Source organism: Python bivittatus, unplaced genomic scaffold, assembly GCF_059951505.1.
Source record: "Python bivittatus isolate LINGU-HERP-01145 unplaced genomic scaffold, Pbiv_v1 ctg000440_np1212, whole genome shotgun sequence".
Lineage (NCBI taxonomy): Eukaryota > Metazoa > Chordata > Lepidosauria > Squamata > Pythonidae > Python > Python bivittatus.
Window position 1 is genome coordinate 7,441,260 of NW_028277063.1, and position 6,000 is coordinate 7,447,259.

Here is a 6,000-nt window from a genome sequence, read left to right on the forward strand (position 1 = left end):
TAAAACTTTCCAATTTCTTAGCCACTTAGTGAAATCATGATGTTTCCACTCTACATGGGGACATATGGAAAATGTATTGCTAAAAAGACCTTGACACTGGGAAAGATTGAAGGCAAAAGGAGAAGAGGACAGCAGGGGATGAGATGGTTAGATAGCATCACTGAAGCAATGAGCATGAAACTGAGCAAACTCAGGGAGGCAGTGAAGGACAGGAAGGCCTGGCGTGATATGGTTCACGGGGTCACGAAGAGTTGGACACAACTTAACGATTGAACAACAACAATTGCTAAAAAGATCTCATTCTAAATATGAAATATGAAAATGTAGCAGTGCAATTTTTTGAAAGTGAAGTCAATAAACATTAAAGACAGAGGGAACTTAATCATATCTATTCTAGATATTCTATCTAGTCTAATAAATTCACTCATAGATAGGTAGCTTGTTCTGAAAAAATAAGTCTGTAGGGCCCATCTTTTTCTCTGGGGGAGAGGTTTGGAATTTTGAGATTATACTGTGGGTATTCTCACAAAATATTTGTCATGATGTCCCAACCAATCACTAAACAAAATACAGTACTGGACTATAGTTACCCAACATTCCAATTTTTAAGCATATAGTTGGGGTCTCTGAATAACTGAGAGACATCTTTAGGGGAAAAATATGCTTGAGTTTGGTGTTTTAGCTTATAGTACTTGAGCTTTTAAATTAAAAGAATCTGATAATAATAGAATCAGACAGAGCAAGAACAGGAGAAATTTCAGGTACATCAGTGCTTCAGTGAGGACCCAAATAATACGTTCTCTACTCCAGGGTTACACTAGAGCAATTGTCCACTGGTTCTACTTTCAGATCTACCTTCTCTTGTTAATAGTTCTCCAGTCTGTTTCTGACTTATAGAAAGTTTGCCCATGGCCTAACATCAGTAACATGCTCAGAGTGTTGTGATCCTGTTCTTATCAGCTATCATTGGGAAGAAATTAGGCAGTACAAAATATACTGAATGTCTTTTGAGAAGAGCTGTTGAAAAAGTAGATAATGTTTGAAGAAAGAGAAGAATAGAAAGGATACAACTTTCCAATTAGGAAATAGTTGAAGAATCTTTTCTTCATATTAGCTATTCCTCTTTATTCAGTTCATGTCATATCATAATATATAATTTAGGGAGAAGCGCAGCCTACTATCCCAGCATTTGAAGCTGAGTTGGAGTTGGAGTTGGAGAAAATATTTATGGGACCCCTGTCCCATTGACATTCTAGTAGGTTGGAACAAAGCATAACTAAACATTGCAAAATGTCAAAATATTGAAAGTAATAAAATTGGCCTCATTGAAAGTGTCAGGTAGCTTCTTGACATAGAAAGCTAGAGTAGTGTATATCAAGATCTGGGAATAAAAGAAAAATTGCCAACCGTGCAACAGAATTACCTGCTTGCATAAGAAAACAGGAAAGAACAATATAATTGAACAATTTTTCCCTTGACCACTACCTCATTATGTATCCTGGTTTGGTGGCCATGGATACTAGGATCACTATGATAATTTCTGCCACCATGAAAACAGGAAACAATAATGAGGTAGATGATGCCAAAGGCAGTCTGTCAGAGGATATAATATAGAGAAGTAGCAGAGGAGGAAGGAAATGAGAATGCAAGGGTGGTCTTGGTTATTAGCTATGATGATAAGAGTGTTGTGTTTCATAAATGTTCCCAGAACTAAAGCAATGATCAAAGAAAAGGAACAAGAAAAGAAAGCCAAACTGATCCATAAAGGTTCGTTATGAAAACAAGATTCTTATCACCTTGATAATACATGAATCCTACTTGGATTTCTACTTTGGATAGTTTCTACTTGAATATTCATGACAGTCATTTTTAAATGTCATCTACTGAATTTTTTGGAATTCTAGAGTTTGACAGTAGTTCATTTTACTGAGGCACTGCATTTTTCAATTGAAGTAGCAGATTGAAATGTACAGTTTTCCTTGGTTATTGGCTCTTGAAAGGTCTTTCCTGACCTACAAAGCCCATAGATCCTCTTGGTATATTGAGGAACTGCAGTTAATGAAAGAAGCTGTAGGGCACAGGTGGCAGAAATCTTAAAGCTGGTATGTTCAATCACAGCTTAAGACCTGTTGGGACGTTTCATTGATATATTTCACTGTTTTTTCCATGAACTAGGAAAAGGACATTTGAGTGATTTGGTCAAATAAGTTGTAATTTTGTTGTTGTATGTTACATTTTTCAGGCATTTTATTTTTCTTCTATTTAATTTTAATGTTATATTGCTTGGTAAACACAATACAAAGTTTTACATACAGGATTTTTTTTCCAGTTCATTATTTTGATATTAAATATTTTAAAAAGTAAGATACCCATTTACTTTGAAAGAGTTTAAACCTCAAGACCTCATGCATTTAGTCTAAGAGAACTAAAGAAGATTGTTATTGGTTTAGTAAAACCAAAGCTTTTTCAAAAACATGCTATGACACTGAAGTGCCTTGTAGGTGGGATGAAAATTAAGTGAATAGATAGATATAAATTCAGAGCATTCATCATTGGTTGCTCACCAAATTGGAAAATGTAGTCATGTGACTTACACAAGAATACCTCCTTAGGTCCTCTACTCCTGGATGCTTTTATTAATAACTTGAATGAAAAAGCAAAGATAGTGCTTATCAAATTATCCAATGACACAGTATTATGTGGGATATCCAGTAATCCATAAGATCAGAAATAAAGTTCAACATTGTCTTTGTTGATAGAAGAAATAGGTTTAAAGTAACAAAATAAAATTTAAAAGAGAGAAGTCCAAAATTCATCAATTAGGAAACAAAATTCTTTTTTTTCTTTTGGTAATAATTTTAGTAAAGTTCACAAATACAAAGATAAAAGACTAATACAAAGTAAGAGAAATACAAAACATGAGGAAAAGAAAAAGTGCAAAGAGAGAGAAAAAAGAAAAGGAAAAATAAAAAGAAATAAGAAAAGGAGAAATATAAAGAAATGACTTCCCTCCAGACAACTGTAAACCCTAATCCTAACTTAGCACCTTCTCTAGTATTTCAGTAATTCAGTATTTCAGTAACTCTTCTTCCCATATCTCATCTCTTATCAATAAACAAATTTTAAAAACTTGTCATTCAGTCCTATTCAGCAAAAGTCCATTCAGAGGTACCAGAAATAATAACATATATATTTTAACCTTAAATAAATCCATTTTGTATTCCAATTTATCAGTTTCTCTGAGGAATAAAGCAAAAGAAATCTCTCCCCATTTATAAACAAATCTTTAAAGCCTCGGCATTCAGTCCTAGTCCAAATATATATATTAACAGCTACCAGAAACCACAACATTATATTTTAATCCTGATCAAAAAAATTCACTTTATAGTCCTTCCATTTACTTTTAAAAACCTTGATCTTTAACCCCATCAAATAATATCCCACAAACTGATTTCTTATCATTTTCTCTTCGTCTCCTCTCAGAAACCACTTCAGTAGTTTAACATATCCCTATTGAAAATTGAAGATAAGAAGGCTATCCAAGTCACTCTTCTGATTTATTATTTGTATATCCCCTTTAGTTATTCAAACATCAGCCAGTTTTATTTATAAATCTATTGTGGTATCTTTTTCCATATCACTCTTATAATCTGTCATTTTTGAATCCATTTTCAAATCATCTTTTTCCATATCGCTCTTGTAGTCTGGCATTTTTTAAAAACCCATTTTCAAATCCACATTCAAGTCAGCCTCAGTCTCTATTTTGTCCAGTAGAAGCGGTTCCTCTTCTATAGCTTCCATTAGATCCATTTTTATAATGGCAGACAATCTTGAAAGTAATTTCTGAGTACGTTGTTCCCAAACAGCCTTAATTTCTTCTATAATCAGATAATATTGCTCCATTGTATTAATAGGTCTCTTCTCATTTAATTGTAATCCTTACTTCTCTCTGGTTCCTTCTAGTCAACCTTCAAAATCCCCTCTTATCATGTTTATTTTCCAATCAGCAAAACTTTTCCATGGGAGGATTTCTTACAGTTCATTTCAAAATCTTCATGTATACTTCTATAAAATTTTAAACAACCCATATGGCCTCTTAACTTTTCAAAATCCCACAAGTTTGCTCCATACAGAGGCTTGCCTGTGAAGAGATTGCAAAATAGCATTTTCCAGCAGGTTTGAGAGCACTGGGAGCCAGAGGAACATCATGTTGCCTAAGCCATCATCTAGTCCCTCTTTTGCTATTTTCCAACAATTAAAATTTTTCTTTTTAATCCTTCAATCTACATGAAATTTCTTTCATCCAGGATAGAAGGAAACACGCCTGGGGTAGTGAAACCTGCCCTTCAGAAGGTTCTTAACAACCAAAAGATCAATAACAAGCAATTTCCTGAAGAAGTTAAGAGAGGAACCCAGAGTCCATTTAAAGGTGCTGAGCTGTGGCTTAGGCAACACGATGTTCCTCTGGCTCCCAGTGCTCTCAAACCTGCTGGAAGATGCTATTTTGCAATCTCTTCACAGGCAAGCCTCTGTATGGAGCAAACTTGTGGGAGATCTAGTCCTCTCCTTGATCCAGAGAGGAGTTCTGAGGAGCCAATCCTGCCACAGCCATTGGCTCCGCTCTTGCAGAGCTATTTTCATTCTGCCATTGTTTCCTCAGAAGTCCAATTAGGAAACATAATTCAATTGTAAAGTTATAGGATGGAGGATATAGTAACTGAGCACAAACTGAATATAAACCTGTAGCACGACTAGCAACTTAGGCAGTATAAAGAAAGCATAATTTTGAAGTCATGGAAGTTTATCCATGATGTTTTCTAAATTTTCTAAATTACATTATCCTGCTTTGGTCAGATCCTACTTTAAGCATTTTGTGAAGGTTCTGGACATTGCAATTTTAGATTTAGAGGGACTGGAACAGGTTTGGAGACAGACAATTAAGATGATTGAGAATTAGAAATTAAATACTATGAGGAAAGATGGAAGTGGCTAGGTACATTAAGCTTTGAGAAAAGAAGCTGAAGGGCAACATGAGAGCACTCTTCAGATACCTGAAAAAATGTCAGCTAAAAAAAGTCAAGGCATGTTTGCTCTCATTGCAGAGTGTAGGACATGGAATAAGGGTTTAAGTTAAAGGAAAGCAGGATGATACTGAACATTGAAATTCATATGTGCACACACACATATGCAAATATATACATCTGATTACTAAGAGTAGTTGCATATGGGACCAATAAGAGAAGAGATTACATGTTCCCTTTCACTGGATCCATTCAAATCAAGGCTTCACAGTCATCTCTTATTCTAAACTGGGGATTGGACATTGGGTTGGATCACCTAAATCACAAACCTGAATCTAAAACAAGTTTGACCCAAGTTTCTCAGCAACAATGCAGAAGATGTTTGCCATTGGTTTCTTCCAGGAGTACTTTTTTCTTTTAGATTTTGCAAAGTACTCTTCATTGCTGGTGTTCCCAGGTGATCTACCATCCAAATACCAACCAGGAGTGACTGCCTTTTTTGTCTTTCTTTCACTGTTAGACAGGGTTAGAAATACAGATTATGTCTGAGACTAATGCTTCATTTTTTACTAACTTTACTAAAATTTTAATTGAGGATTTTAAAAACAATACATCAGGTAGGGCAGAAAAGGGGGAAACTTTCTGACCATGTTAGTAGCCAAGGGTAGTACAATAGGGACCAGATAATGCATTGCAATTTACAGTTAGATTAGAGTACTTGTCAGTCTTTCCTCTCTGAGGGATGTTGGTTCCCTCTGGTCCATTTCTAGATCACTTTAGAGAGCTGGCCCACAGCTTAACTCTAACAACATAGATATGGAAATAAATGTTTCAGTGAAGGAACATAGACAGAGTTGGCAAAATGTATATAGAAAAGTAGCTAAAAGTACTATTTTCAAAAATAGTATATTCTACTATGTATATAGAAACAAAATTCTGCACTCAGAAGATTGATAAAAGTTGTAGAGCGTAATTTTTA